This window comes from Bacillus rossius, chromosome 12 (assembly GCF_032445375.1).
Source record: "Bacillus rossius redtenbacheri isolate Brsri chromosome 12, Brsri_v3, whole genome shotgun sequence".
NCBI classification, from domain to species: domain Eukaryota; kingdom Metazoa; phylum Arthropoda; class Insecta; order Phasmatodea; family Bacillidae; genus Bacillus; species Bacillus rossius.
Window position 1 is genome coordinate 105245 of NC_086339.1, and position 17671 is coordinate 122915.

Genomic DNA, 17671 nt, shown 5'->3' on the forward strand with positions numbered 1-17671 from the left:
GACCTCCCCGGGGTTCTCCAAAATGGAGGAACCGTCAGGTTGTGCAATATGACGTGAGACTAATGGTCTCATCAAAAAGTGGGCATCATAATTCTGAAGATTGTGGAAAATAGCCACCAGTTGGTTCTTCTGCAGTCTAAATGCAATATTACACTTAGAATGCGCATAGCCACGAATCTCACCGGTCAGGTGGTCATGGTCCAACACTGACTTGTCACCTAGTGTCTTATTACATATATGGCAATGTGTCTGACTCGCCAACCGCGCAGCAACAGCAGGAGTCTGGGCTTTCATGGGAACGGTCTTAGCATAAATCGCGCACACCCACTTAGTCATATCAATCAAGGTAGAGACCATGTCGGCAACACAATTCTCCCCTTCAAAGTGCGCATATCTGGTAAGCGAAGCATCGTACGAACAAACTAATAAAATGCTACATGCATAAGGCACGTGCTCGTTCACCGTCGTGGTGCTGGAGGCATCGGTCTCCGGTAAACAGGTGGACATCGGTTTCAAGTAGGTCTCTGTATCGCAATAAGCGACAAAGCCCATACGTTCCTTCTTGGATACATTTGTGAACTCGAGCCATTTGGTCTCCTCAGTCGGGAATACTGACCGAACGGCCGTGTGTTGGCTGCACAAATCAGTGTGGGAGTTCAACTTGTCCGCAGTATGGAAATACTGAAGACAGCGGTCGCAAACCCACTTTGTATGTTGATCACGCGAGAGTTGAGAAGAAAGCAAGCGGGACAAATTCTTAATAGTCACGAAATGGAGATGAGCGGGAGCACCAGACGCACGAATAGCCAAAATATTCACATGGCGATCACATCGCATAGAGGTAATGCAAATCGGCTGGATACTTGCATCAGTGGGTTTGTTAAAATCCTCGTCAATAATCGTTCCCTGATCACTCACGCAAGAATAAATGTTCACGGAAATATTATTGAGACTCTCAAAGATCTTAACCTGATGCAGTGTCATGGGGAACGTCATACCGGTCGTATCAAAAACCTCGAGAGGATTAGGATACGATCCAGTACGAGTAACCATCCCAGCCGCCGGCGTCACACCTGCCATAACGGCATACAGAAAGCACATCTCACGGTCAGTCTCGATGTTTACACAAGCTTTGCGGTTAGACAAAAATGCAGGCAACTTTGTATGCGCGGCCCCCACCGTGAATGGTCGGTATGCAGAGACATGCATGTCGAGATGTTTTACATGACTCAACATCCATCCAGACCCGCGCAAAGCAAACTCACTTACATGCTCCATAAGCACAGAAACTAATGTAAAACTGAAAATTTCTGCTAGGTCCTCACTTAACAAAACAGGGATACTTTTGGAGGCGAAGTGGAAGCTTTCACTGATGGGCCCCTGCACAGGATCCTCCTTAATAAATACCGCGGCCAATGTAAGATAAATTTTGAATGGGCGGAGAACGCCACCCACTACGTCCAGAAAGGGTTCCCTGCACCTGGAGAGAAATCTATTAATGTTGGGGTCGGGCTGGGGAATATCATTCGCGATTCTGGAATCAACAAGTCGACCCTGGAATGCGGAATCTAAAGCGACGGGCTTCAGGCTAGGCAAAGAGGGAGGTGGCATATCCAACGACCTAGAAATACATAGACTGCTGGTACCAACGACCTAGAGATTCGTAACACAAATCCTAAATTTTTAACATACACATCAATATTTAAATGAAGCTTATTTAAATATTGATGTGTATGTTAAAAATTTAGGATTTGTGTTACGAATCTCTAGGTCGTTGGTACCAGCAGTCTATGTATTTCTAGGTCGTTGGATATGCCACCTCCCTCTTTGCCTAGCCTGAAGCCCGTCGCTTTAGATTCCGCATTCCAGGGTCGACTTGTTGATTCCAGAATCGCGAATGATATTCCCCAGCCCGACCCCAACATTAATAGATTTCTCTCCAGGTGCAGGGAACCCTTTCTGGACGTAGTGGGTGGCGTTCTCCGCCCATTCAAAATTTATCTTACATTGGCCGCGGTATTTATTAAGGAGGATCCTGTGCAGGGGCCCATCAGTGAAAGCTTCCACTTCGCCTCCAAAAGTATCCCTGTTTTGTTAAGTGAGGACCTAGCAGAAATTTTCAGTTTTACATTAGTTTCTGTGCTTATGGAGCATGTAAGTGAGTTTGCTTTGCGCGGGTCTGGATGGATGTTGAGTCATGTAAAACATCTCGACATGCATGTCTCTGCATACCGACCATTCACGGTGGGGGCCGCGCATACAAAGTTGCCTGCATTTTTGTCTAACCGCAAAGCTTGTGTAAACATCGAGACTGACCGTGAGATGTGCTTTCTGTATGCCGTTATGGCAGGTGTGACGCCGGCGGCTGGGATGGTTACTCGTACTGGATCGTATCCTAATCCTCTCGAGGTTTTTGATACGACCGGTATGACGTTCCCCATGACACTGCATCAGGTTAAGATCTTTGAGAGTCTCAATAATATTTCCGTGAACATTTATTCTTGCGTGAGTGATCAGGGAACGATTATTGACGAGGATTTTAACAAACCCACTGATGCAAGTATCCAGCCGATTTGCATTACCTCTATGCGATGTGATCGCCATGTGAATATTTTGGCTATTCGTGCGTCTGGTGCTCCCGCTCATCTCCATTTCGTGACTATTAAGAATTTGTCCCGCTTGCTTTCTTCTCAACTCTCGCGTGATCAACATACAAAGTGGGTTTGCGACCGCTGTCTTCAGTATTTCCATACTGCGGACAAGTTGAACTCCCACACTGATTTGTGCAGCCAACACACGGCCGTTCGGTCAGTATTCCCGACTGAGGAGACCAAATGGCTCGAGTTCACAAATGTATCCAAGAAGGAACGTATGGGCTTTGTCGCTTATTGCGATACAGAGACCTACTTGAAACCGATGTCCACCTGTTTACCGGAGACCGATGCCTCCAGCACCACGACGGTGAACGAGCACGTGCCTTATGCATGTAGCATTTTATTAGTTTGTTCGTACGATGCTTCGCTTACCAGATATGCGCACTTTGAAGGGGAGAATTGTGTTGCCGACATGGTCTCTACCTTGATTGATATGACTAAGTGGGTGTGCGCGATTTATGCTAAGACCGTTCCCATGAAAGCCCAGACTCCTGCTGTTGCTGCGCGGTTGGCGAGTCAGACACATTGCCATATATGTAATAAGACACTAGGTGACAAGTCAGTGTTGGACCATGACCACCTGACCGGTGAGATTCGTGGCTATGCGCATTCTAAGTGTAATATTGCATTTAGACTGCAGAAGAACCAACTGGTGGCTATTTTCCACAATCTTCAGAATTATGATGCCCACTTTTTGATGAGACCATTAGTCTCACGTCATATTGCACAACCTGACGGTTCCTCCATTTTGGAGAACCCCGGGGAGGTCAGGGTTATAGGCACGTCTCTTGAAAGTTACAAGAGCATAACAAAGTACATACCGATTACCGGTAATGATGCGAGAGGAGGTACTCGAACAGTGCGTTTAAGATTCATTGACTCCCTTAACTTCCTAACTTCATCTCTGGATACTCTGGCAGGTAATCTCTCGCCTGCTCAGCTGAGCCTCACTCGTGTCCAGTTTCCAGAAGACGCACAGTTTGATCTAGCTCGTAGGAAAGGGGTGTTCCCATACGATTTCGTCACTAGTATGGCAGAACTGCAGACGACCTCACTACCCCCTAGGGAAGCATTTCATAATGCTCTTAGTGGGACTGACGTGAGTGACGGGGACTATGCTCACGCTAGATCTGCGTGGAATGTTTTCCACTGTAAGACTTTGAACGATTACGCGTTGCAGTATTTGAAGGTGGATACGTGTTTGTTGGCTGACGTGTTCGAGAATTTCCGTTCAGTTTGTTGCCAGTCCTATGGCTTAGATCCGGCGCACTACATTACGGCCCCATCACTTGCGTGGGACGGTTTGTTGAGCAAGTCTGAGGTGTGTCTGGAATTAGTCACCGATCCAGATATCTATCTTTTCTTGGAGAATGCTGTTCGGGGTGGGATCACCAACGTTAGTCGGCGCTATGCGAAGGCTAACAATGTTTACATGAGCGATTATGACTCCAGCCTGCCGTCTTCCTACATCTGTTATTTCGATGTAAATTCTCTCTATGGTCATACGATGCTTGGTAAGCTTCCGGTGGGCAACTTCCAGTGGGTGCAGGAACTCGAATATGCAAACTGGAACTTTAGCACCATGGACACCGATGGTGACTGCTCATGTTTTATAGAGGTGGATCTATCCTTTCCGCGTGAATGTCATGACCGGCTATCAGACCTGCCGCTTGCACCCGTGAATGGCGTACCGGTGAACGGCAATATGTCAAAGCTCTTATTGACACTTGAACCGCGAAAGAACTATGTTTTACATGCAAAAACACTGCAGCACTACCTTACGTACGGGGCCGTTCTTGACAATGTTCATCGTGTTTTGCGCTTTGAACAAAAATCCTGGATGGCGTCGTACGTACGGTATAATCTGAATTGCCGTGCTCAGGCAGCGAACCCCTTTGAGAAATCCTTCTATAAATTAATGAATAATTCCGTTTTTGGCAAATCTTTGCAGTCGCCGCGTAGGGAGCGTGACATACGTGTGGTTTCGCGGTACGATACCATATATGGTGCGGCAGAGTTGATAGGTCGTCCGTCATTTAAGGCAAGGCGGATCGTCGATGAGAATCTGGTCCTCATTGAGTTAGCCAAAGGTTCGGTAACCTTCAACAAACCCCTTTACACTGGTGTGGCCATCTTAGATTTATCCAAATTGCATCTCTATGATTTCCACTATAACTATATGCAGGTTAAGTTTCCCTTTCCATCTCTGCACCTGCTTTACTCAGATACCGATTCTCTTCTGTACCACATCGAGTGTCGCGATGTGTATTCTTCGATTCTCCCCCATTTGGCTTCTCGATTCGACACTTCGAATTATGCTCCAGATAATGCTCAAAGGTTTCCATCAGTCAACCACGGCATGACTGGTGTCATGAAGGATGAAGCCGCTGGACGCATCATTACTGAGTATGTTGGTCTTCGCCCCAAACTTTATGCATACAAGATGGACGATGGTGCTTTTACGCTTAAAGCCAAGGGTGTGAAGGCCAGTGTGCTCAGCTCGCTACTTTTTGAGCAATATCTGGATTGCTTGCAAACAAATTCACGGGTTTGGGGGACTCAATATCATTTTCGTTCACGAAATCACATTGTTTGTACTGAACGCGTGACTAAGGTGGCGTTGTCATCAGGTGACGACAAGCGGAGCATTTCCGATGATGGAATTAGCACGCTTCCATGGGGACATTACCGTCTAGATCCCTGAACCTGAGTTCCCCACATAATAAGAGATTCTAACTTTTTTATTTTATTTTATAATTTTCCAGTTTTTTTGTACTATCCTCATACCTTGGTACGCTCAATAAGCATTGCTGCTCCGAGTCGAGTTGTAGGAAAACAACAGCGCTGCAAACTCCTCCTCCGCTCGGAGTGGCCAACTGGGTAGATGGCAACCAACTTCGATTCATTGCCTCCCCCTTCAGCCATAAAACATTAAGAATGTTGGACAGAACTCATGCACTACTGTACTGCGCATGTGGAGATAAAACCATCGGTATGTTTAACATGTAGAGATTGCACTCATCTTATTTACACGGTTCAGATAGTGAATCTGATAGTTTTCTTTAAATGCTAGTCTGTTTAATAATTTAAAGTAAATTTGAGTCTATCCTGATTTTAAATGCTAATGTGGTTAAACTTTGTTGCATGTCATCTTTCCGTCAAGACCAGGTCAACTATAGTCTTCATTCTGTCTCTGACAATTCCATAATGAACATGGCTGCTTTTGAGGAAATGCGCGATTGCATTGAATATGCGCTTCATGCTTGCATCGGCATGAATATAGATGCGATAGTACACCATCTAGAGGTCTCCGCGATCAATTTGTTCGCTGCATTTCCAGAGGAATACGAGTTTCTAACATACCTTTACAACGGTATTATAGCATGCTTTGAAGCTGTAATGGAGGCTCAAGAGCAAGTGGAGCCAGATGATGGAGTGGACAGCGGCTTCGGAGAGAGTGACGGTGAAGCATAATGCTTGCGCCCTTGTTAAACATGGAAAATAGGCCTCTCGGGGAAACTCGCCATGTATAAAAAAAAGGAGTTAACGCATCTAATGCTGTACCTCCTGAGACATAGTCTCTAAGGTGATGTGGAAAGCAGCATACCACTATAAATTCAAACACAAGTTTTTTTTTTTTTCAGCTTACACTCCAGAGAATCTTCCGCCACGTCGAGATGAAGAGAATGAGACTACACATCATAGTTATAAATTCACTATCACTAAATAATAATAATGAGCTTACACTATTATTAAATGCATTACAGGAAAGCTAACACTAAAGTATGCCTATAAGAAAAAATTTCTTATGCCTGCTTCTGATGCATATAAAGGAACACATATCATGATCATTCAATATGGTGCACTCTGTGCATGTAAGGGAACAATCTTTTCGGTGCACTCTGTGCATGTATTGGAACGAGTCCTTGGGTGTATCATGTGCTTCCAAGATGGTGGGGCTGTTGAATCCAAGATGGCGGAGAATTGTTTAAAGGTTGTAATATTTTTTTAAATTTAAATATCGCGCCCTCTGGTAGCAACACTTGTTACTAAATATATCGATTAGCATTCGACCTATCGAATGGTGCTGCACCCTGGCAGCTGAAATATGAAATAAATGTAAATATATCGATTAGCATTCGACCTATCGAATGGTGCTGCGCCCTGGCAGCTGAAATATGAAATAAAAGTAAATATATCGATTAGCATTCGACCTATCGAATGGTGCTGCGCCCTGGCAGCTGAAATATGAAATAAAAGTAAATATATCGATTAGCATTCGACCTATCGAATGGTGCTGCGCCCTGGCAGCTGAAATATGAAATAAAAGTAAATATATCGATTAGCATTCGACCTATCGAATGGTGCTGCGCCCTGGCAGCTGAAATATGAAATAAAAGTAAATATATCGATTAGCATTCGACCTATCGAATGGTGCTGCGCCCTGGCAGCTGAAATATGAAATAAAGATGGCGACGGTGGCACACTCTGGTAGCCAACTTGAGAATCACGATGGCGGCACCTCTGGCAACTAATTTTTGAATTTGCCGCGCGATACTAGCGACATCTACCAGCCAACTTGAGAACCAAGATGGCGGCGCCTCTGGCAACTAATTTTTGAATTTGGCACCATCTGGTAGTCTGTGCTGGAATTAAAGATGGCGGCTGTATAATAATTTTAATTTCAAATGTGGCGCCTTAGGTATGCATTAAGGAAAACAAAAACACCCTCCCCCATTTATTATAAACTTGCCGTCAGTACGTAGCATATATAGATTATTTATTCCACCATATTCCAATTGGTCTCGTGGTCTAGTGGTCAAGGCGTCCGCCTCGTAACCACGACATCCTGGACGTTTTCACGTCCCATGGATCGAATCCCAGCCTCGGCACTGAAAATATTTTAGTTAAAATAAAATAATACCTGCTGCTACCTGGTGGCGACCAACAGAACTATATGACGTCACACAAGATGGCGGCCTCCAGCAGCCGAAACAAGATGGCGACCAGGAAAAATCAAGATGGCGGCCTCCAGCAGACGAAACAAGATGGCGACCAGGAAAAATCAAGATGGCGGCCTCCAGCAGACGAAACAAGATGGCGGCCAGAAGAAATCAAGATGGCGGCCTCCAGCAGACGACACAGAATCATGACATCACGATTCGAAGTTGGTGGAAATTTCTAGAAATACAAAATGGCGGATTTGCGGATTTGCGATTTGCGGATTTGCGGATTTGCGGATCTCCGGATTAGCAGATTTGTGAATTTGCGGATTTGCGGATTAGCCACTGGATTAGCGGATTAGCCACTGGATTAGCGCATAAAAAACTGGATTTGCACATAAAAAACCATAAAAAATGCGTAAAAAACCATAAAAAATGGGATAATCCCCGGATTACCCCGCTCCCCCCTCGCCTATGTTCCAGAGTCGGCACGCTCTCCCTACTGGTATTCTATTTGAAACTTTGAAAAGCTAATTCTTGAAGTGTTTCAATGTTTAATAATGTACGAATTCGCCTAGCAGCCTTAAAACGCTGATGAACTTAAATACAATGTAGATATGAAAAATAATAAAAGATTTTTGTTACAATTAATTTAGCCAGATGTTCATTGAGTGAGCTGCACAAGATTTTTCTTACGACGAATGCCATTTTCCTGTAACACAATTGTACACATGTGGATGCATAGAATAATTTATAGTCATAAGCGGGAAACCACTATAATTTCCCTTATTTCATGAAAAATGATGACAAATTAGTTTCTTTCATTTGCATCACGGTTTTATAAATAATATACACTCTCCCACTTTTTACAGTAGCTTACCGTTTAGCAAGCGCCGAGTATAAATAATTAACTACGACATAGTGATAGATTATGAAGATGTAATGGCTGTAGTAGGTCTGAAACGCCCAAAAGGGAGAGGCAAGAAAGAAGAGGTGGGGAATCAATCATTAAGACCCGAACATTGCCGAGAATGCGGACCCTAGTACACATACAGCAAATGGAAAAGCATTTATAACGCTTGCAGGTAAAACTCATTGTCAAAACACAGATCCGTGAACGAGCAATATGTCGGAATCGACATCGAAAGCTCGTGTGAATGCGATGACCCCGGGTACGCCTGGCAGTAGGACCTGAGGTGCTCGTTGATTTTCGTGATTTTATTGACCAACGTTTAGTATCCTTACTTTTTCATAAATTTCAGGACAAGTAGATACACTGCATAAACTATGGGAAAAATATTTTTTATTTAATGTTTCCACTGCTAAAATAAAAACAATTAAATTTTAGTAAACCTAACAAATATTTTTTTAGTAAATTTCAGTCCCGTGCAGCAACACAAATGAAGTCCAATCCTATGCAGCGTCACCAATAACAAAGTCCAGTTAGGTGTGGCGTCACCAATAACAAAGTCCAGTTAGGTGTAGCGTCACCAATAACAAAGTCCAGTTAGGTGTGGCGTCACCAATACAAAATCCAGTTAGGTGTAACGTAACCAATAACAAAGGACATCCAAGCCAATCACAAGAAAAACATGTGTAACAGTTTCGAAGCTATGTCAAAATACATCGCGGAATCATAATACAGGTCATACAAAACGCCGGTAAGACAAGGCTTTGGACCAATGGGAAGACAAGAGCTAAAAAAGTTGAATAACATAGCGGAAGCCATCCAACATTTGTAACTAACAAACCAAATTAATTTTGGGACCTTATTTCACAACACATTTGACCACCATGCTAGACTCGACTATCCCATCCATACTCAAGGGAGGGTCAACTATTTGTTGGCTGCCGCAACACGAGAGAACTTTTTGACGTGACAACGTCTAATAACTCGATTAACGCCGGCTGCAGGCACGAAAAAGTGTCCCGTAACGCACATTGTCCCGTTACGCTCATTGTACGCTTGCACCGCATCTATCTCTCTTCCACTCGATTGGAACAACCATCGATTTGACTTTTTCGAGGCACATTAAACTTGAAACACTCCCATTCGTTTCCTACTTTTTCTATCATCGTCCTATCCTTAACAGAATAACACAGATTGGAAGAAGTTAAATAGAAAACGTGTATAAAAGTTATAGTTAAAATAATCTGTTGTTTAAAGTTATAAACATATTTGAATTAACGAGTGCAAATAAAAGTAAATTTATCATAAAAATTGTAGATTTCATTTCACTTTTCCTTTGTATCCATACAAAATAGTGATAATTCAATAAAAATGATTCAATTTTATTCATAAAAGTATTCAATCATTTCATCAATGTTTTGTTATGACGTTGTCACGTTAAACTATCGTCCGTAAACCGACTTTATGGATAACCTTTTTTTTTATTATTATTATTAAATTGAATTGAGATGTTCTGGGACGTGTCAATATAACAATGAATCAATCACAAGGTGTTTCGAAAAAACAACCAGGTGGCAACTCTTCAGATTAGCTGCTTCTGTGAGAAAAACGTGAAGGGTATATTGTGTTAGGTAAGCTACATTAGTAAGTTGATAAAACTTAATGCACGTAATTAGATTACCTAACAGATAATGATTCACGACATCTAGCAGCGGCGGGAACTCACCCCAGCAGACGGAATGTTAAGGCGGCGCCTCCTCGCGGTCCGCCGAGCAACTGCGCGGGCCGCCGCCAGGGGCGCACACGACACCCGCGCGGCGGGGGTGGAGGGGAGAGAGGCGTGTCCTCGCCGCCCGCTGACCTTGATCGATCACGCTCGCGCGAGAACCGCCTGCCAGCTCGCGGTTAAGTAGAAACCATATCCGCTAAAGCTATATATAATTACCAATGGTTCCACCGTCTCCTAGTGCGCACAGTGATATGATCAAAAAATGCAAACCAATGTAGTGCAGAATAAGGGAAATAAAATAAACGCCCAACGCGGAAAACCAAAAAAAAAAAAAAAAAATCGTTCTAACTATAAAAAGAAAATGTAGGGGTTTCTGGATTTGCTTAACACCACATGTTATCAGTTTCATTACATTATATTAATCTAAATCAATGACTAAATTAAGTTCCAAATTGAACTGAACGAGACACACATTTTTGGAGCAATGTATTTCTCATGTTATAGATGTATATCGTACAATTGTATATACTACGTCAATATCTGCAATAAAAAAGCTTATAAACAAAACAAACATGAGCAGCACAGCATAGCCGCGCAGCTTCTACAGCCTGTCTCGCGCTTACACTGCAGTACAACCAAAGTTAGTAACCTTATAGTTATTACACTCAACTAGCACCACTCAGAGTAACTTAAAAGTTAAAATCACGCAAATCGGTCAATTACTTTCGGGAAGAGGAAGACTATGTTAGGAAAGGATTTGGCTGGTCTCTGTCTTCAGTTAACCAATTGGAGCTGAGAATTAGTCAGTTCAAGCCTATGCAGAACTATATATTTATTAGATTGCTAGCTTTCGCAAGTGTTCTTTTAGTAGAGTGGAATATACATAATAATTTTTTCTATGTAATTTTTTGGTGCTTTTATTCCTCGAACCTGTCACTTTCATTTAGCAATTTTAATTCGATTATCTTTATTGCATCACTCAAGAACCGAACCGAGGCGATCAAATCATTCGTTATTTTGACAAGCGATATTTTTGATAAATTTTGGAATTTTTAAAAAAATTCTAGTTTATAAATTATAGATTACCAAAATGGCGACCAAAACGGCCGAAAAGGTGGTGAACGTCCAGGCAACAGCGGTGAAAGGTCAGTCTGCCGGTGGCTTCCTTGGAGGAATAATCAGTCTCCATTTTTAATCGACTGACCTCGCCGGGGTCGAACCCAGTAGTACTTTTTACCAATTTTACTATAAAATTTTATTCAAAGAATTTTTTTTTTTAATTTTGAACATTTTCCCCATTTCTAGCTTTAAAAATATAGAATTTAATTATGGCGGACGAATTTCAAAATGGTGGAAGTTATTTTTATTAAAATTTTATTTAGTAAATATTTTTATTAAGTTTTAAAAATATTCCCTATAATCTAGCTTTAAAATTACGGATTTTCAAGATGGCGGCCGTAACGAGTGCAACGATGGCACCCAAGGTTAAGGTCATGACCTCGGCAGCTTAGAGCGGCTTGGTTTTAGAGGTCTCAAGACGCTTTTAGGAATTTTCAAGCCGTTGACATTTTTCAGAAATAAAATGGGAATTTTTCCTTAAAATGGCTATTTTACCCTCGAAATATGGAAATTTCTAGAAATTTTTAGTCATTTTTGAAGAATTTTGAGGAAATTCGACACCAAAATGGCCGTCGTGACGTTAGAGGTCAGTCGGTCGGCACCTCGCACCTCGACTCGGACCGGCTATCCTATACTACTAAGGTGAGGCAGTTTGGATAGTGACGCCCGTATTCGGGGCGGTATTTATTGACGTATTTTGTAATACAAGTCTTATAATGCCAGACTTAATAATCATTACCAGTTTAACGTTTAATCATCGTCGTTGATTGTAAATATGTATTTAATAATGTTTGTGATGGTCAAGTATATGGTAATGTGGTAACGCTTTTTTTGTAAATAATGCCCTTAGTTTTCTGATCATCAGGATTGTACTTTAAATGGAATTTTACTGCAGTATATTTTAATATCACGTTTTCACACTGATGAGACAATTCAAATTAAATTGTTTTTCTACTCTTTGTCAATCCTCTATCAAGTTTATTTTGGCAGCCTGAATTACATCATTTTATTGAATGTTTACGAACTTAATATTTAATTCCGTTGCACCGTTTGTTCGCAGCGGGTCGTGACTTGTGAATAACCATCCAACTAAAGTCAAAATGTTCACAAGGCTGCAAAAATAATTGTATTTATCCTATTCGTGCAACAGTTGTAATAAATATTTTCTGATACTTCACCTCTCGCTCTATTCTTCAAGTTTTTACACACAAACACACACACACACACCTAGCGTAACAACGTTACGCACGTTCTGGCTGAGCGCACCTCAGCCGCTCGTTCCATAAGAAATCCCGATAGTGCTCTGAGAGCATGAAGTGGCGCAACTATAACGCAACTTTCTAGTGGCTTCCAGTGTTAAATCGAGGCGCGGCGTTTAAACATACATACGCATTTCGAGGCAAGACACGACAACGCACACAGAGAGAATAGTTTACACAGCATACTAATTAACTATGCGTTTCCCTGCCAGGGGTAAAGCAAACAGTACGGCCGCAGATTAGCGTTGCCCCTGAACCACGATTTAGAATAATCCCTTGCGACGTACAAAACGGCCCATGCACGCACGAGTCAGGATCGCCGAGCCCCGCTCAATACTTACAAGGCCGTACGCACACGGTAAATGAATTTCGTGAAAGGAGCTGAAAATATATTTTAAATACTTAAGTTTTGTCTAGCTCACACAAAAATGGTTTAGTAAGTTTGCTGCGTAACGCACTAAAAAAAGGGGGGAGGCGTTGTCTGTAAAGTCGGTTTACGGACTATCATTTTACGTGATAACGTCATAAGAAAACATTGATGGAAAATTGCATACTTTTTAATTTTCAAATATTACTTAGAGTTTTTGCAAATTTAATTTAAAGTATTTGTTTAAATATAATCACGAACAATTAGTTAAAAAGCCAGCTTTAACCTGTTTGATATTAGGTATAGAAGATTTTCTCGCACGGTGGTTGGCCGGTTCTTGCACGCTCGGCTCAGGCGGAACGTGACAATGAGTCATGCTTTTTCGTGCGTGCAGCCGGCGGTCATCGATTTATAAGACGTTATCACGTCAAAAATGAACTTATATTTAAAGTCAGTGTAGTAATGCGGGTATATTCCAGACTTGATGCCAGATTGTCGGACAGGGCACACATGGCTGCCGTGAAGCTGTCTCGAGCGCGGACTCATGACTATACAGTGCCACGTCCAATTTGCAGCGGAACGAGATTAGTCATTGACAGGACGCACGAAACTTAAAAGACGGGATTATTGAGAAATAGCTACAGCAGTAAAAAAAAAACCGTAGTCTTGAAACAATACAGACTTAGGTGGATCAAAGTACAACTGAAATCACACTAAAGCAACGTTGCAAAATTTTCGTCTCTCTTATCGCTGCATACTTCAATAAAAATTTCCATTTTTTTTTTTAATGTAGAGCGGGAAAAAATGATGTAAGTATAAAAGTTGAATGGCTCGTCGAACAGATGAGTGCAGTGACGCTGCACCCTATCTATCTGTTGTGTGACGAGAAGCTCCGGGAACGAAGACAGCGGCAGTAGTCGCGAGGTCACCGCCGATAGTCGGCCGCGCTGCGTCATCAAAGATCCTCACGAGTCAAATACCACGTGACCACGACCCTCCCGTACTCCGGCAAATATTAAACGGCGCTGTGCCAACCAAACGCCATGTACTGAAGCCACTTGGCTTTCAAGCAAACAACGATGTACACACACGTCACACGTTGTGAGAACAAAATCCTTTATTAAAAAAATCTTAAGGGTACTCGGACGAAATATCCCAGATTCATTTCACACTATTTGTATGAAGCATTTGTGGTAATGCTCTATTTTGTGGAATAGCATTCATAAATCAATCAAACTATTAACTTTCTCAAAATCATGGATAAAACAAATAATGGTTTCACGACAAAAGCTACATACAAAGAGTTAATCCAAACTGTATACCAAAACATAGTTCCGAGAGGCATCTCCACTGCGCATGCGCGGAGAGGCCGGCCCCGAGAACACAAGATGCTTAACAATGGGTTCAACTACCACTAGCGCTGTAGTTCGCAAACCGCCACGAGACACGCCAAGGCAAAGACAAGGGCAAGGAAGTTGCCAGACATATCTAAATGGCCGTAGCCAAAGGAAACACAAAACCATTGATAAAAATACTACCGTAACAGTTCCTAACCTCAAATACTGTTTACGTTAAACTTCATTGTAAATATATTCGGCTCCTTAACAGTCATAACTATTATAAAAAGAAAATTGGGCAAATAAATTTCAAATTATTTAATACTTATTATACTTAGTTCAATAATAATGTAATTATTACATCGCTAACCTCTTATTAGTTTCACACCACCAACTGATACACACGTAGCACCAGTGCGATAAATGCCGTCCAATATGTGTATTCACACTCAAAGGTTACGGTATATACCACCAGAACGTCATCAATGGTCGGAGTGTTCGTAATTACGCGGCTTTTTCCTGCGGGAATGTCCAAGACATTCGATGTTTACCATGTCTTGTATCGCAGAAACGCGTATTTACAATTTGCTCGCTGGCAGCTTAGAATGCATGTGTTACGTGTGGAAAATGAAGGAATTACAAGCAGACGCACGCAACATCGTAAATAAACGTTTATTGTGAAGCACTCTGCCTAGCGCCTTCGGAAACATCACTAGCGCAACCATGTTGTCTAAGGTTTGACGACTTTATCGCACAACAAACGTTTGCATACAGAGCAGGATATGACAATTTATTTCTTGGATGTTCGCGGAGTCTTCTCGTTGTGCGTAGGGCAACTGAAACTGAACGGTAACCATAACGTAATATAGCGGAGAAAGGAAGATAAAGGTGTAATAAAAGTCCTTTGGGTGTTTTCAAAATCTGAACCGGGTGTTTCATGACTAAAAATTATTCTGAAAACGTGTTCAAGCCATTTTCACTCTTCAAAAATACAGTTTAGAAATGAAGTACGGAAACAGAATAACTCATCCGCCCACAAGGTATCCTTAAATGCTTTTCGTAAACAGACACTACTCGAATCGGCGTGGTTTCTTCTGAAGCTCAGCACACGTGTGCCCGGGCAGCCGGGCCTTGGAGGGGGGATGCACGAGTTGCGAGTCTGAGCAGGTCTTGACGCGCCACTGTTAGCACCGCGGCTTTGGGCGACGGCAACTCCAAGGATTATGTGGGGGGAAACCAACTCGGTGTCACATATGACACATTGGGGTCAGGATGAAACCCATGACCCTCAGTACGGCGAGTTACCGCCCCGGCCACGAAGGGCTGTTGTGCATTATTTAATACACTTGTTTGGGCATGCGCCATTGCAGTTGGCATCGTTTGTCATGGAAAACTTCAAGAAAGAAAGAAAAAGATTTTACACAAGCGCACATATATAGTAATTGCAGATGTTTTTTTAATGAATTTCACTGTAAATAGCTTAGCATATATTACAAAATGACTATTTATAATATACCTACATATACATACACTTATATACATATTTTTATATGTATAGAAATGTTTAAACAGTATAAAATGTTCTAACATCAATGAAATATTAATTAAATAGTTTAACAGTTTTTATAAACTAATGTTCTATATTATCTATGTAAATGTAAATTTCTCATTACGCTGAAATCAGTCAATATTAGTATCTGATCTTTAATAATTTCATTGTATGTTATAGCAATAACAACCTCCTGATCAACATTAATATTGGACTTCGACAGTCCTGCGGCGCCCGGCTCTGACTGGCAGCGCGGACCGGAAACCGGAAACAGAACGACAAGACCGGAGATTGGCGTCGCGCTAATAGCCTTCAATCGCAGCTCAGGCCGGAGCTAGCAGCTCCGTGATTGGACGCACGCACGCAATCAAGCATCAAATACAAAAATACACTTTTTTTTGGCTATTGCCATTTTTGCAATGCCATGCCAATTAAAATAGTACACACATAGTAAATTATTTTGCTTCTAAAATTTCATGTTTTTTCTTACGATTTAAGAATAAAAAAAACTTTGGTTAATAGTTTATAAATTGTTTTATCAATTTTATAAGTCTTTATTTAATGATTTTAAGTAACTAAAAAAATTCTTATTTCAATCCTATCATGAATTGAGAATATGAACTCCTGTCATATACAGTTCGTACCTTAGTTGTAAACCTCTTTCATTTTTAGAATGTCATTTAAAAATAATTAAATTTTGGTTTTCCCCAAATCCTAGAAAAATAACAAGAGTTTTTTTCCAATGAAGGCTACGCAGAAACAGTAAATTTAAAACTGTATTGCACTGATTACTTCCTCTCAATTCATGGTAGTATTAAAATATAAACTGGACTTATCAAAACCATTAAATAAACACTTATTAAATAATAATACAATTCATAAACAAATAACCATAGTTAAGTTCAGAAACTGTTCGAAATTGTAAGTAAAAACAAAAAATTACAGAAGAAAAAATATTTAGTAACCTGGTCCCGCCCTTCCCCTCCCCCCTCTTTAAGGGTAACAGCTTAGTCTGAGGTGTACTTCAGTAAGTGAGGCAGTACTAGCTGCTGTTTCTAGCGCGGTATCGCCTCTAAGCGCAATGCTCTGAACTGGTGCAGAGTCTTCTTGTTCTGCGTAGGACCACTATAAGATGAGTGGTAACCATAACATTATATGGCGTAGAAATGAGGATAAAAAGTCCGTTGAGTACTTTAAATGGGTGTTTCATGCCTAAAAAATGATTTTGAAAACCAGCATCTTGCCTATCCCAACAACTGGGCGAATTTGGGGAGAATTCATGAACAAAAAGAGCAGGTGCATTGAGTTACAAACACAATTATTGTATTCAATACCATCATGAAACCCTGAATAACGAACATATCAAAGTAATGTTCTTGCTTGACAATAAGTAAATGCTGGCCAAGACTCGTTATGATCGCACCATATGATGGTTACTATAACAGACAATAAGGCATATATAGAAATTCAAACTATAGGATCTCATAGTATTTTTTTTTAAACATAGAATTCCAAATAATTGGTACTTTTCAAAGATTAACAGCTTCCAATTAAAACAGTAAATAAATTAATTACATTTGTTTCACTAGCTAACATTTTGGATTAAATTTATTAGGATTGATCAAACAAGATTTAAATTATCTACAAACTCTTATATACAACGTTCAATTATAGTCACTGAGTACACACTTACAACCATGACTAACTTTATTTAGCCAATAAAGCGAAATTACCAAAAGTTTATCAAAAGAAGTTACTCTTAAAATGATTACTTAAAGGATGTGTAACCACCTCTCTGGTACAT

At 41.2% G+C, this 17671-nt stretch overlaps 1 protein-coding gene across 8 annotated transcripts in view; it reads right to left on the reverse strand.

Annotated features, from left to right (window-relative positions):
- Positions 1-17671, reverse strand: part of LOC134537291 (SUN domain-containing ossification factor) — a 65864-nt gene that overhangs the window by 40277 nt on the left and 7916 nt on the right. For 3 of the 8 annotated variants that reach the window (XM_063377569.1, XM_063377571.1, XM_063377567.1), the window contains exon 1: positions 10234-15847. The exons of 3 other annotated variants lie outside the window; for them this stretch is intronic. The gene's annotated coding sequence lies outside the window, so the exon portion shown is untranslated. Of the gene's footprint in view, positions 1-10188; positions 15848-17671 lie in introns of those variants that run through there. 2 more of the 8 variants (XM_063377572.1, XM_063377570.1) reach the window with 2 other exon arrangements.